This window comes from Lycium barbarum, chromosome 2, assembly GCF_019175385.1.
Source record: "Lycium barbarum isolate Lr01 chromosome 2, ASM1917538v2, whole genome shotgun sequence".
NCBI classification, from domain to species: domain Eukaryota; kingdom Viridiplantae; phylum Streptophyta; class Magnoliopsida; order Solanales; family Solanaceae; genus Lycium; species Lycium barbarum.
Genome location: NC_083338.1, coordinates 96857706 through 96874681, shown reverse-complemented (window position 1 = coordinate 96874681; position 16976 = coordinate 96857706).

The following is a 16976-nucleotide window of genomic DNA, read 5'->3' as shown; positions in this document are numbered from 1 at the left end:
TGGTTCATATAACCGTTACAGTGAAGGTCCATCACTGATGGAGTTAAACGGTCACTTATATGGACCGAATAAAATTATATAGACCATATAAGGTACTGTATAATGGTTGCAGACAGAATGATTTTTGGGCAGTTTCACGGGCACTTATACGGACCGTATAAGTGTCTGTATAATACACGACGGGCTGAATAATTTCCAAGTGGAGCATCTACATAATTTCCTAGAGGGTTCTACATAATTCATCAACATAAATTCAAGACAAATCAAAGATCATCTTCATCAAACCAAGGGAATCAAGTATAAGAAAGCTCTTTAGGGTTCATAGAAGTCAAAAATTTCTTTGGAAGAGAAACTAGGGTTTTCTTCAAGTGGAGCATTTCTGTCCAAAACCAATTTCTATTCAATCAAAGGTAAGTTTTATGATCATTTCATGTTATTTGGAATATTGAGGGGTTGAAAGACTTGGATTATGAAAGAAGGTCGAATATAGAGCTTAAATGTGGAAGTGAGGGTGTTCTTGAATAATCGTTGATATGAATCATAACTCTTGAGACCTTATGAGTATAATATTGTTATAAATAATATTAAGAATGTTGGAGAAGCATGATATGTGAATGAATGTGATGTTGGTTGACTACCATGATTATGGACGACTTTGAGAGGAAATTGTGAGAATTGAATAATGGCCAACTTAATAAAGTTTATTGATTATGATATTGTGGGTGTGTTGTTGACGTTTGCAAGTTGCTATATTATATGGAGAAAGTTATAGAAACAAAGGAGATGCTGCCCGATTTTCGTTAGCTTTAGCATAAGCTTAAGTATGTTCCCGATTATCTAATTCTAGTACGAATTCTCTTGAAGGTAGAATTGAGAACATTGGAGGAAAGCGTAAATTCATAAGTTGAATAAACACCAAGGTATGTAAGGCTAGTCCCTTCTTTTCTTAAGGCATGATTCCTATGACACGACTTCCTTTATCTTTCCATGACTTTCTTACATTCCGAAAACTACAATTCTATGTTTATAAAGAGCTTCTTATGAGATGAATAATAATGATGATGAGTCTATGTCTAAAGATTCAAAATCCCATGATATGATATGCTTATGAAGTTAATGGTTCCTTGATGACATTCATTGTTGTTACACTCACCTTATAACGCTAGTTCCTTCAAGGTGAGGCAGGATGACTATGACTACTCCATAATGGAATCGGGGGTTCTCGACCTTACGTCACCCCGATAGTGTTATAACTTATCCTTGAGTTCTTATGCATGCATTATGATAAGTACATAATGATGAGATCACCCCGTGCCTAGAGGGCCGGGCAGACACCGCTAAGGCGGGCGACATATACACCATGTCTAGAGGGCATGGGCAGACACCACTAGTGGGCGTATGAGATGTTTACCCGGACGCGGGAGGCTTGGACACGGGCTAATGATGATCACACCGTACCTATATGGTCGGGCAGTTTATATATGCATACATGATGTGATGATGTTTTTGATGTAAGTTAGCATGCATTATTCAGTCTTAAGTGCCATTCAGTCACAGGTTGTTCTTTACTTGATGTCTTCCTATTTGATCGATATTCTATTATTGTTTATGCCTTACATACTCAGTATAATGTTCGAACGGTTGTCCTTTCTTTTTGGTCACTGTGTTCATGCCCACAGGTAGACAGAGAGGTGGCCCAGATTCATAGGAGTTGATCAACAGATTTACAGGAGCACTCCATTATTCCGGAGGTGCTATTTTGATACATTACTTTGTGTACGTATTTTGGCATGACAGGGTACTATCCCGTCCTTATGTCTAGTACTCTAGTAGAGGCTCATAGATATGTATGTGTGGGGAGTATGGTCTCATGAATCCACCATTGTATATTTTTTATCATTTTTGTAGCCGTAAGGGCTTATGTATATCCATGTATTTCCTTGGAGTTATGTGTGTTCAGAATGACTATGATGACTAGTGTAATGAGAGGTGCTCGGTAGCTAGCTTCGGGTACCCGTCATAGCCCCCTAGTCGGGTCGTGACAAAAGTGGTATCAGAGCAGTTTCGTCCTAAGGTGTGTCTACGAACCGTGTCCAGTAGAGTCTCGTTTATGGGTGTGAAGCGCGCCACACTTATAAACAAGAGGCTGCGGGGCATTTAGGAAAAATAACTATTCTTCTTCTTATTAGATCGTGCCATAGAGTCATGTTATAAGATTTTCTCCTCCCTAATTGTGCATTATGATTTCAGTGATGCCGCTAAAGAGAGAAAGTATAGCCGCCTAGAAGGGCAGGGCTACGACAGAAAGGCAGATGGAAAGGGAGCCACCAACAAATATAGAAGAAGGTGAATCTTATAATGAGGCTCCATCCAATACCTCTCTCACTTCGCCTATTCTAGAAGAGCAAGAGGGGGCTTCAGCTCCGGCTCCTAAGCCTCCAGTTCCTCCAACGGGTGCTTCGGTTCAACAAATGACCGAAGCTATTCAGCTATTGACGTAGATAGTTGCCGCTCAGGCACAAAGGCAGAGTACAGGTCCAGGTGATAGGGTAACTAGTGCTAGAGCCCGTGATTTCATGAGTTTGAATCCTCCAGAGTTTTTCGGGTCAAAGCCGGATGAAGATCCGCAAGGTTTTATTGATGAGATACTAAGGACGTTGAGAATCATCCATGCCTCCGATGCTGAATCTATGACGTTGGCATCTTATAGACTCCGGGATGTGGTGGTTATTTGGTATAATAACTGGATATCTTCGAGGAAGGAAAATGCACCTCTCTCGGTTTGGCAAGAGTTCATAAAAGCTTTTATTGGCCATTATTTGCCACCCGAGGTTCGAAGGGCCCGAGCTGACAGGTTTCTAAATTTAAAACAAGAAAATATGAGTGCCTGGGAGTATAGCCTTAAATTTAATTCATTGGCTAGGTATGCTCCAACTATGGTGGCTGAGATGGGAGATAGGGTATACAGATTTGTGAGTGGCTTAGGGCCACATTTGTTCAAAAATTTCTTGACATCTTCATTGCAAGAGGGGATGGATATTTCCCTTATTCAGGCCCACGCTTAGAATTTAGAGGAGCAGCAACACCCACAGAGGGGTGAGCGTGATATTGATAGAGGACAGAGCAAAAGGGATAGATCTGCCGGTGCTAGTAGTAAGTATAGAGGGGGTTAGCGGCAACAGTATTCCAAATATTCGAGCCAATTCGCGATGAGTGCACCTCCTCGATTTGCAGGCAGGAGATTTGATCGCCCAATTTATTCTGGACAGGGTTGGAGTTTGAGAGTTCCAGGTTCTCAATTTGGAGATGATTCTAGCCAGCGGAGACCAGCAGTGCCGCGATGTAGCCAGTGCGGTAGATTACATTCCGGTCAATGTCGCTGGGATTTAGATGCTTGCTATGCCTGTGGTCAGGTTGGGCATATGATGTGAGATTGTCCATCGATGGGTGGTAAAGTTGGGACTCAGCCCACAGGATCAGCAGCTGGTTCCTCTTCGTCTGTGCGCCCGATAGGGCAGACTCCCCAGGTTCCAGCAGGCTGTGGTAGGGGCAGAGCGGGAGCATCTAGTTCAGGTGGCACCCAGCCCCGTATTTATGCTTTAGCCGGACGACAGGATCTCGAGTCGTCCCCGGATATGGTTACAGGTATTCTATCCATATTTTCTCATGACGTTTATGCATTGATTGATCCGGGTTCTACGTTGTCTTATATTTCTTCCTATATTGCTGGTCGTATTGGGGTGAGACCCGAGCCAATTAAACCTTTCGAGGTATTTACTCCGATTGGTGATCCAGTAATAGCAAGGCAAGTGTATAAAGATTGTGTGATTGTGGTATGTGATCGCCAGACTACAGCTCACTTGATTGAACTAGAAATGTTAGATTTTGATGTGATTATGGGTATGGATTGGTTGGCCTCTTGTTATGCTAATGTCGATTGCCGAATGAAAGCAGTTCGATTCCAATTCCCGGGAGAACCCGTGCTTGAATGGAAAGGTAATATAGCGTCTCCTAGAGGTAGGTTTATTTCCTACCTTAAGTCAGGGAAGATGATAGCTAAAAGTTATATTTATCACCTAGTCTGAGTTCATGACACCGAAGCAAAGCCACCGACCTTTCAATCCGTCCCGGTAGTGAATGAATTTTCTGATGTATTTCCAGATGAACTTCCAGGCCTTCCTCCGGAAAGAGAGATTGACTTTTCTATTGATGTGTTACCGAATACTAAACCAATCTCTATCCCTCCTTATAGAATGGCTCCTGCAAAATTGAAAGAGCTGAAGGCGCAACTGAAAGATTTGCTCGAGAAGGGATTCATTAGGCCCAGCTCGTGACAGTGGGGAACACCTGTCCTATTTTTGAGAAAGAATGATGGTTCCATACGGATGTGCATTGATTAAAGACAGCTGAACAAGGTGACGATAAAGAATAAATAACCGCTTCCGAGAATTGATGATCTTTTTGACCAATTACAGGGTGCCAAATGGTTTTCCAAAATTGATTTGAGATCAGGGTATCATCAGGTGAGAGTTAGAGCAGAAGATATTCCCAAAACGCCTTTCCGAACGAGATATGGCCACTATGAATTTCGGGTGATGTCATTCGGGTTGACTAACGCTCTGGTTGTGTTTATGAATCTGATGAATAATGTATTCAGGACTTTTGTGGATCTATTTGTGATCGTGTTTATCGACGATATTCTAGTATATTCTTGGTCAGAAACGGAGCATGCAGACCATTTGCGCATTGTCCTTGGGATTCTTCGGGCTCGTGAGTTGTATGCTAAGTTTTCAAAATGCGAGTTTTGGCTAAATTTTGTTACTTTTCTGGGCCATATTATTTCAGTAGACGGCATTCGAGTAGATGTTCAAAAGATTGAGGCTGTGAAGACTTGGCCAAGGCCCACAATGCCTACAGAAGTCTGTAGCTTTCTAGGATTTGCAGGCTACTATAGAAGATTTGTGGAAGGTTTGTCCTCTATTTCAACACCATTGACGAATCTAACTCAGAAATTAGCGAAATTTTAATGGACTGATGCTTGTGAATGGAGTTTCCAGGTATTGAAGGATAGATTAACCTCAGCCCCAGTCCTGACACTCCCAGAAGGACCAGATGGTTATGTTGTGTACAGTGATGCCTCTGGTGTTGGGTTAGGCTGTGTGTTGATGCAACGCGGTAAAGTCATTGCCTATGCCTCAAGTTAGTTGCGGAAAAATGAAAAGAACTATCCGACCCATGATCTTGAATTGGCCGCGGTTATACATGCACTAAATATGTGGAGACACTATTTGTATGGCGTCCATATTGATATTTATACAGATCACAAGAGTCTCCAGTATATTTTCAAACAGAAAGAGTTGAACCTTCGGTAGAGGCGATGGTTAGAACTACTGAAAAATTATGATGTGAGTATTTTATACCACCCCGAAAAGGCGAATGTAGTAGCTGATGCACTTAGCCGGAAATCAATGGGTAGCTTATGTTATGTCCCTCCGGAGAAGAAAGAATTAATTCGCGAGCTCCACCAGCTAGCCAGCCTCGGAGTCCATTTAATTGATTTAGGCAATGCAGGAATTGGTATCCACAACCCAACTGTTTCATCCTTAAATATGGAAGTGAAAGAGCGCCAATATGAAGATCCCTAGTTGAGCCACTATAGAGATACATTTTATGAGAAAGAGGAGTCGCCATTTGAAATTTCTACAGATGGAGTTCTTAGATATCGAGACAGGCTATGTGTTCCAAATGTTGCAGGGCTACATCGTCGAATTTTAGAAGAAGCCCATTTCTCTCGGTATTCTATTCATCCAGGAGCGATAAAGATGTATCACGATCTCAAATTAATGTATTGGTGGGATGGAATGAAGAAAGACGTAGCAAAATTTGTACCTCAGTGTCCAAATTGCCAATAAGTGAAAATTGAGCATCAAAAGCCAGGAGGATTATTGCAAGCATGGAAATTCCAGCCTAGAAATGAGAAGTGATTAACATAGATTTCATTGTAGGTTTTCCTCGTTCTCAGCGAAAATATCACTCCATATGGGTTATCGTGGACAGACTCACGAAATCAACTCATTTTCTTCCAGTCAGAACCACATATTCGGCAGAAGATTATGCGAGGTTGGACCTTAAAGAGATTGTGCGACTTCATAGTGTCTCGGTATCCATTATTACTGACAGAGGAGCATAATTTACAGCTAAGTTTTGGAAGTCTTTCCAAGAAGGTTTGGGTACTTAGGTAAGGCTTAGCACAACGTTTCATCCACAAACTGATGGGCAAGTCGAATACACTATTCAGACCTTGGAAGTTATGTTACGGGCATGTGTACTAAATTTTGGTGGTAGTTGGGATGACCACTTACCTTTTATTGAGTTTCCATATAATAACAGTTACCATTCCAGTATTCAGATGGCTCCGTATGAAGCTCTATATGGAAGAAAGTGTAGATCCCCAATTGGGTGGTTTAAAGTAGGAGAGGTATAGTTAATAGGTCCGGAATTGATACAACAAGCAGTGGAAAAGATCAAGGTTATCCGAGATCGATTAATGACAGCCTAGAGTCGCCAGAAATCTTATGCAGACAATCGTCGACGAGACTTAGAATTGCAAGTTGATGATTGGGTATTCCTAAAGGTGTCACCGATGAAAGGCGTGATGATATTTGGTAAGAAGGGAAAGTTAAGTCCTCGGTACATTGGACCCTATAAGATTGTCAGCAAGATAGGCCAAGCAACTTATGAACTGGACTTACCCCCAGAACTTGAATCAGTCCATCCAGTTTTCCATGTATCAATGCTCCGTAAATGTGTTGGGGATCCTACTAGAATCATGCCGATAGACGATGTCCAGATTACTGAGAAATTGGCTTATGAGGAGCTACCCATTGCCATACTAGATAGGCAAGTACAGAGACTTAGAAACAAAAACGTAGCCTCAGTTAAAGTCTTGTGGAAAAATAATAACTGAGAAGAAATGACTTGGAAAGTACAAGAAAACATGAAGTCCAAGTACCCACACTTGTTTCCACCCCCGGAAGAGATCCAAGATGAGACATCAACATTATGAGGTATGTATGCTTTCTTTTCATATTTTTGGTCGTGTATGGCCATACTTTATTGCTATTGTGTTGTAGCCCTGTGAGGCGTTGTTATTGTGGGCTGTTGTGATAGGATGGTAGCGCTATATTACAGGGGAAATTCTGGCGAAATGTTCGTAGAATTTCCGAGAACTTAACATTCGAGGACAAATGTTTTTAAAGGGGGGAAGAATGTTACACCTCGGAGAATTTCATGTCGTCATATGGTAGATAGACTAATGCAGTGTGGGGGGTATATGATGTTTCTTTAAGTAAGAAGTAGCATTTAATGGTTCTAATTAAGATTGCAAAGGCGTTTGAAGCAAGAGAAGAAAGTTCATTAAGAAAGGCGAAGTATACGTAGCGTTTCAGAAGAGTTTTGTGAAGTACCGAGCTAATGATGAATTAGTAATGTCTTGAGGAAGAGTTATGTTACCCCATAGATTGCTAATGAAGTGTTAAACAAGTGCTAAGAAGGTTCCATAAGGATTGGAGATCAAACGAAGCGACGAGAACAAGATCGGAGAAAAGGTAGATTATACGACCATTTATACGGTCCGTATAATGGTTCGTATAACCGTTACAGTGAAGGTCCATCACTGATGGAGTTATACAATCACTTATACGGACCATATAAAATTATATGGACCGTATAATGGTTGCAGACAGAATGATTTTTGGGCAGTTTCACGGCCACATATACGGACCGTATAAGTTTATACGAACCGTATAAGTGTCCGTATAATACCCGACGGGCTGAATAATTTCCAAGTATAAATACATGTACCTACTCTTATTTTCTCATTCTCTCCACTTCTTTATTTCTCTCAAGACTTCTAGAGGGTTCTACATATTTCATCAACATATATTCAAGACAAATCAAAGATCAACTTCATCAAACCAAGGGAATAAAGTATAAGGAAGCTCTTTAGGGTTCATAGAAGTTATAAATTTCTTTGGAAGAGAAACTAGGGTTTTATTCAAGTGGAGCATTTCTGTCCAAAACCTATTTCTATTCAATCAAACGTAAGTTTTATGATCATTTCATGTTATTTAGATTGCTAATGAAGTGTTAAACAAGTGCTAAGAAGGTTCCATAAGGATTGGAGATCAAACGAAGCGACGAGAACAAGATCGGAGAAAAGGTGGATTATACGACCAATTATACGGTCCGTATAATGGTTCATATAACCGTTACAGTGAAGGTCCATCACTGATGGAGTTAAACGGTCACTTATATGGACCGTATAAAATTATATGGACCGTATAAGGTACCATATAATGGTTGCAGACAGAATGATTTTTGGGCAGTTTCACGGGCACTTATACGGACCGTATAAGTGTCTGTATAATACCCGACGGGCTGAATAATTTCCAAGTATAAATACATGTACCTACTCTTATTTTCTCATTCTCTCCACTTCTTTATTTCTCTCAAGACTTCTAGAGGGTTCTACATAATTCATCAACATAAATTAAAGACAAATCAAAGATCATCTTCATCAAACCAAGGGAATCAAGTATAGGAAAGCTCTTTAGGGTTCATAGAAGTCAAAAATTTCTTTGGAAGAGAAACTAGGGTTTTCTTCCAGTGGAGCATTTATGTCCAAAACCAATTTCTATTCAATCAAAGGTAAGTTTTATGATCATTTTATGTTATTTGGAATATTGAGGGGTTGAAAGACTTGGATTATGAAATAAGGTCGAATATAGAGCTTAAATGTGGAAGTGAGGGTGTTCTTGAATAATCGTTGATATGAATCATAACTCTTGAGACCTTATGAGTATAATATTGTTATAAATAATATTAAGAATGTTGGAGAAGCATGATATGTGAATGAATGTGATGTTGGGTGACTACCATGGTTATAGACGACTTTGAGAGCAAATTGTGAGAATTGAATAATGGCCAACTTAATAAGTTTATTGATTATGATATTGTGGGTGTGTTGTTGACGTTTGGGTGTTATTATATTATATGGAGAAAGTTATAGAAATAAAGGAGATGCTGCCCGATTTTCATTACCTTTAGCTTAAGCTTAAGTATGCTCCCGATTATCTAATTCTAGTATGAATTCTCTTGAAGGTAGAATTGCGAACAATAGAGGAAAGGGCTAAATTGATAAGTTAGAGCGACACCAAGGTATGTAAGGCTAGTCCCTTATTTTCTTAAGACATGATTCTGACATGACTTCCTTTATCTTTCCATGACTCTCTTACATTCCGAAAACTACAAGTCTATGTTTATAAAGAGCTTCTCATGAGATGAATAATAATGATGATGAGTCTATGTCTAGAGATTGCAAAGCCTATGATATGATATTCTTATGAAGTTAATGGTTCCTTGATGATATTCATTGTTGTTACACTCACCTTATAACGCTAGTTCCTTCAAGGTAAGACAGGATGATTATGACTACTCCATAATGGAATCGGGCGTTCTCGATCTTACGTCACCCCGATAGAGTTATAGCTTATCCTTGAGTTCTTATGCATGCATTATGATAAGTACATAATGATGAGATCACACCGTGCCTAGAGGGCCGGGCAGACACCTCTAAGGCGGGCGACATATACACCATGTCTAGAGGGATGGGCAGACACCACTAGTGGGCGCATGAGATGTTTACCCCGGATGTGGGAGGCCTGGACGCGAGCTAATGATGATCACACCGTACCTATATGGTTGGGCAGTTTATATATGCATACATGATATGATGTTGTTTATGATGTAAGTTAGCATGCATTATTCAGTCTTAAGTGCCATTCAGTCACAGGTTGTTCTTTACTTGATGTCTCCCTATTTTATCGATATTCTATTATTGTTTATGCCTTACATACTCAGTACAATGTTCATACTAACGTCCTTTCTTTTTGGACGCTGTGTTCATACCCACATGTAGACAGGGAGGTGGCCCAGATTCATAGGAGCTGATCAACAGATTTACAGGAGCACTCCATTATTCCGGAGGTGCTATTTTGATACATTATTTTGTGTACATATTTGGGCACGACGGGGTACTTCCCGTCCTTATGTCTAGTACTCTAGTAGAGGCTCGTAGATAGGTATGTGTGGGAAGTATGGTCTCATGAATCCACCATTGTATATTTGTATATCATTTTTGTAGCCGTGAGGGCTTATGTATATCCATGTTATATGTACTCGGTAGCCAGCTCCGGGTACCCGTCATGGCCCCCTAGTCGGGTCGTGACACATGCGCTTTATGAATTTTACTCCAATTTGGCAAAATATACGTATAATAATTGTTCCCCAAAACATCTCTTAAAATACCGAGCCCAAGGGGGTCCGAGGGTATCTGGAGGAGACACAAGGCAGGCAGGCGACCACATTAATCGGCCTCTTAGGAAACTCACAATTTTTCTATGGACGCAGGTTTTCCTTTTTACAGGACAGCAGATACACCATCAACCAGCTTACCCACAACAAAGCAAAGGCAAGAGCCCGAACAGAGGAGAGAGATCGAAAGAATCACAGTAGAAACAGGTAGTAAAGACGCATCTGACCAAGGGTCACAAAGAGCGAAGGACAAAGACATATCAGGACAAAAGGGTTGCAATGGATGAGCATAAAGACACATTCGGCCAAAGGGGTCATGACAAAAAATAAAAGGGCATATTTGACCACGAGGGTCACAGCCCACACTATGGACGAAAGAAAGATCACCCAGCCGCAAGGGCCATATCTGTTGTCTTTTAATTTCTTTTAATTCTTTCATTTAAAGTTGCCAAGAGGGCCATACAAACAAGCCAAGAGGTTCGTTCATACAAAAAGCCAAGAGGGCCATTCATACAAACCACCAAGAGGGCCATTCATACAAACAAGCCAAAAGGGCCATCCATCTAAATTGCCACAAGAATATCTGCATATTGTCAAAATCAGGAGAGGAGCACACAGTCGCACAAAAGGAGCCGGTTGCTGAGTGAGATCCAGACAAATTACGGAGCAAACATGGAACTTTTTCTTACGCAGCCGGTCAAGATAGGGCGCCCATGAGAGTCAAGCTCTCTGGCCGGGATTCAAAAGCCATCCAACTTCAGACTCAGCCACTACTTTTCTTGTTTATTTCTTCTTTTGTTTCTGAAAAACCGCAACAGGTCGGATACACGCCGGGAAGTCTGAGAGTACTCCCGCATAGGGGATTTTCTCTTCTCCAATGTGTCGAACTACATGTGACCTGATTCCCAGAAACCAGGGATATGTAGGCAAACTCAGCCCCGAGAGTCGGTCGCATCCTAACAAGACTCCTTGGGAAACCTAATCACTATGTTGGGATTCTTGGGAAGTTTCTTACAAATCACATAAAGTTTTTAGTTGAGTCGAACTACAAATGGCCTGACTTCTCATAGGATATGAGATATGTAGGAAACCCGAAAACCAGGGTCCGGCCATGCATGTGAGAATTGCATAAAAACAAAGGGTGCAATAAGCCAGGTCAGTCAAAAATTAAGGTTAGTCAAATTTCGTTGCTCAGGGATGGTCCTGCCATCCCCGAACACTGAAGGTGCAACTGTTGACACCTAATTTTGACCTCCCGTAAGTTATTTTAATCACTTGGGGTCCCCAAGTAATAAGTGAATAAGCTGCATATTTCTAATATCCTTAAATGATTTTTACAAAATGCCCAGATCAATATTTCTTCCTTTTAAATTAGCAAAAAGGTTTCTCATGCATCATATGTTATTTAGAGAATAATAAATAAGTTTCAAGGTTATTTGGTCAAATTATTTTTAAAAGAGGAAAGAGAGAAAGAAGAGGAATTCTTGTTTAATCACTTAAAATTATTTTAAACTTTTTTTTTTGCCTTTTTATCTCACCTCTAAAATTTGGATAATTTAAATAGTTTAACTAATTAATTATTTACCCTTTTTTACTCCTGACTTTTTACAAAAAATAAGCATAATTTCCCTTTAATGATTTGATTAGGATAGTTAATTAATTAAATGATAATTACTGCAAAAAAATTGAGCCATTTATTTAGATATACATTCTCCTTTTTGATTTTGCCTCTGTCCCAATTAATTTAATTATTCCTTCATTTAAAGAAATTAACTTTTTTTTTTATATAAAAAGAAATTATCCCTTGGCATTTAATTTAAAATAATATGTTTATCCTGATTTTCAAAATTAGATTAAAAGGCCATAATTAAAATAAATACGTTGGGCCAATTCTTTTCAAGCCCATCAATGACTTAACCGGCCTTTAAAATTATTTTTCTCATTTTTTTTATTATTATAAAAATGTGTACCAACCCGATTTTCCCCGTGGTTTAAATTTTCTTAAATAGTATTTTAAATTATAAATGGTTAAGACCTAAGTTACTCAGCATATACACCAATTATACGCACATATATATGAGATATATGTGTATACACTTGGTGTATACACAAGAAAAGGGCCCTTTCTTCTTTTCAATTTTCAATTGGACCGAGTCCAAGCCCAAGACGCGGCTGATAAGGGGCAACACCCCTTTTACTTATCATTTTCCAAGCCAAACGATCCCTAACCCTTCTCTCTTCCCCTCCCCTTTCCCCATACGCTAATCCTAGCGCCGCCAGGCTTTGTTCCTTCTCTCTCATGACAAAAATGGCAAATTTGCAAAGAGTACAAGGCTTTGCAGTCTTCGTACACCCTTTTCGCGTGATAACATTAATGATCGAACCTCGTTTTCATCTCCTTCCTTCCAAACACGGTATAAGTCATTTTCACTTTAAGCTTTCCTTTAAATTTTTAATCTAATATACGATTTCCGGCATTTTGTTCTTTATTTTCATGATTATGTTGTTGTATTTGTTTTATTTTCATTGGTCAAGTACAAACGGGCTAGATAGAGTAGCACAATACTCAGATCTGGCCATGCGTTCTTAGTTCTAGTTAATTTCAACCGTAGATCTTTTTACAAAGGCCATTTGAATGGGAAAAATGTTATTCCCACATCGGTATTTTGATGTTCCTTCACAGTTTTGAGGTTATATAAATAGAACCCCAACCTTCATCACAAAAAACAGGTTTAAGAAGTTAAAAAAATTGAAAAGGCTAGAATTTTAAGTTAAGAACTTGAAATTTAAGAAAAAGTATAATTTTAGACTCAAAAAACTCTCTTTGTCGGGTTTGAGTCCTTTAATTTTTTTCATTTATTTTCCTTCTTTTTTGGCTGAGTTTGAGGGTGGAAGCACAAGGAGCGTTTTGAATCCATTATTGACCAAAGGCTGCATTTAAGAAAGGTAATACCCCAACCCTTTTATATATTTTTGTCATTCTATTCATAAGTTGATAATTGGTCTGTGTTATTAAGTGTTCTTGGTTGATGGTCTTATGGTAGGATTTTGACTTAAGCACTGCTTAATAAGCCTCAAAATGAGCCCCTCCTAAACATGATGCCTTGTTTATCTTATGTACCTAATCTAGTATCTCATTATTTGTTTGAGTTGGATGTTTTAGATTAGTGCTAATCCTTTGCAAGAATTTTTGAGATTGCTGGAAACTAGAAATGATTTATATTGAAATGACTTTGAGGTTTAATAAAGGTCAACAGTGCACCATTAATATATATATATATATATATATATATATATATATATATATATATATATATATATATATATATATATATATTGAAATAAGAGGTGCTTAGTTTAATTAGGGAATACATATGGTGTTGTAAGGGTGTTGGAATACTAATTTTGATTGTATGACTCTTTGGTAAGACTGCTTTGTGTTAGGAAGTCCATATGACATGTTTATAGAGTCATCATTTGATTACTTACATCATAATGTGATAACACCTATCTCCAAAGGGATTTATGACTTAAGTACATTTCTAATTGTGTCTAAGGACCTTTGTTTTGCATTTTTGAACATGTCTAGAACTCTCATTAGCTGATTTGTGATGTTCTTCTTTTAAAATGAGACTGCCCTACTCCTATACTACTATGCTTAAGTGAGAATCACCTTAAAAGTTGTGCCTAAAGAATTTGTGTGTAAATGTGTCATGTCTTCCATGGTTGATGCTGCATTGTTGTATGGATACCATAGGTTGACCCTCTCCGTGATTTGTTCCTATTCCCTATTAGCTGTTTAAACTCTATAGTGTGCAATAACTATTTTGACATTGGTACATATGATGAAAAACGGATTGGGGATATAGGCAGATTAAGAATTCAATATTTCATTAAATAAAGAAGCCTTATGTTCTTTCTTAGATCTGTTTGGCTTATTGTTTCATGTTAAGGACAAGTCAAGTTAACACAAGATTAACAGCTTAGACATGTTTTTGTTGGGAAATTAATATGTTTGAAGTTCTTATTTGATTATGACCTCTTAATTAAGCCTGACTAATGAAAATAACCAGCTTGTTGTTGACAATGTAAGTTCTAAATTAAGAAATACTGAGTGGACTCAACCTTAATAACTAGTCATTATTAAGTTAGATGTTTGAATAAGCAAATCAGGAATAGAACCATAATGAGAATAAGTCTATAAAGGCACTAAACCAAGACTGTTAGAGAAAAGGGGGGTTAGGCTAATGATGAACCCTTAGTTTGGTAGAGTGACATTACTTTGCAAGTCTAGTCTATTTTCGGTGATAAAACATGACTAGGTAAAAAGGAAGGAGAACAAACTGCCTTGACTAGCTTGAACCTTGTGTATATTCATAAGAAGAACTCTGTCTAGAGACTAGGTTGGCAAGGGATTTGAACCAATCTTTTTGCTAAGAAATTAGTCCCTTTAGAACTTGAGTAGAAATCTAAAATGTTTGCCATGTGACCTGTTTATAAATATGCAATATTGTTCTTTGCACCTGCATGACAGTTCAGGGATTTGTTTCATTTGCCAGTTGAGTCTGTCTTCCCTCTTTCCTTTTCTTCCTTTTCTGTGGATCTTGTTGTATCAAAGGCTTAAAGGTTTGGTCTTGCTTAAGTGATAAAGGATCTTTACAGAGAATTAGGATTGGTTCATGGCCCGTTGGCAATTTTTTCGCTTGAATTCCCTTTGTGTTTTGTTTAGAGGTTCTGAATGTTTCAAACAAAGTAATCATGTCATAACCAAAATCAAATCGCCAATCTAGTCTGTATTTTTAAATCATGAGATTGCCTTCATGAGTTCTATTGGAACATAACTAGCTTGAAGATAGAAAGGGGAAATCTGCCTGCTATCACTACTTGAATCATTTATGCTTGGGCTTAATCTTTAATACTCTGTCCAGATATCTTAGTTACCATCATTCTTGGTTGCCTCATACACATTTTCTATGATTTGGACAGATGAAGTTTGTAATATGACATAACTTGTTGAATTCCTAGATTGGTTTAAGATGGTTCTGTGAAGTAGGTTAAAGAACTTGTTGATAACACCTTGACTTATGCTGTGATTCTGTATGGATTTTGCTAGCTTCTAGTGGTGAAAATGATCCTAATTCTTTCCTAAATGATCCTGTCCACTCCTATGTCCATGTATTTGAACTTGTTAGGGCATTTAGTTGTAAGTGACTCTTGGTAGCAATACTCTTTATGATTAGAGAAAGGTTGAAGGTAAGCTAAAAACCACATGGCCAGGAAGAGTCATTTTAAAAGGTTTCTTCAGAGGGGATCTAGAGGAGGTGATCAAGCACTGTTTGATTCACCACACTTTTTCTTCATATAAAAGGCACCATGGCACTTTTATAAGCCCATGGTGGTGCATGCTAACTGTACAAATATTTCAAAAGATCATGAGAATTTTGTTGATAAAACCTAGAAAACTTGGCTAAAATTAGACATGCATTGCTAAGTGGCTTAGTAAAACCTAGTAGTGAACTTATGGGCATCTGTACATGACTGAATTAGAATACAAAGGGAAGAGTTTAAAGGGAAATAGGAAATCTGAATAGGTAAGGCATTGAAACTGGAACTGAGTTATTAAAGACTGTTAAGATCATGTAGGCCCTCCCTCTTTTCAAGAAACTCCACCAAAGAGACATGAATGATTTATGCACCCTTTCTATGTTATGTTTGTAGCCTTCATACTTTTACTTGATATTTCATCTTGATTAAGTCTAACTGGGACCTGAAAATCCACCTATGTGCCATGCTTATGTATTTAGTCTGACTGAAATCAGTTTCCTTTCTCATGTTATATCTGTCTGTTGAGTCTACACCTGGTGTTTGCAAATGTGACTTGGAATATACTTTCCTTTTACAAGGGCCTTGTTTGGTTCCCTTTATATGTGCAGTGTGTGTCTATGACTGAATTCTACATTAGAATATGCTATGGTTGTACATCTTCATAAAGAAATTGATAAGCTTATTTTGCATAGACCATTCCTGGCTTAAAATGATGCACAGTTTTAATGAATATATTCCTATCCCCTGTTGTAATTAAGTAGTAGAAATGATGCATTGTGAAATGTTTTCCTCTGTTTCCTGGGGGTTATGTTTCTCTGTGTCCTTGTTTGAAGGCTAGGCTGCTCGATAATATTAGACTCTAAGTGTACAATTGTGTTTGATTGTGGTAATGTTGAGGACCACTTGGGGTTGGTCTAACCTTCCCCCAGTGCCAGCCATGTCTGGGGTTCGATGAAACCCCTTGAATCTTGTGCGACACTGGAAATAAGGGTGGTGACAACTACCCCAATCTCAATCCAAATACTCAGTCCACACATCACAAAAAATGCACTATGGAAAAAATATCATGTTATGACAGTTCAGCTACTTTTATTATTCTTACTACTATATATGTGTATCTTCTGCATATTGTGGGAATTTTATAAGATCCAGTCTACCCAAATTCCTTTTCTTCCCCCCCCCCCCCCCCCCCCCCTCTCCTACTCTTCGCAGGGCTACTTGGGTCGGAGACACAGCCTCCTTATTGGGCCAAAAGCCCAATAGGATAATTCTTTCAG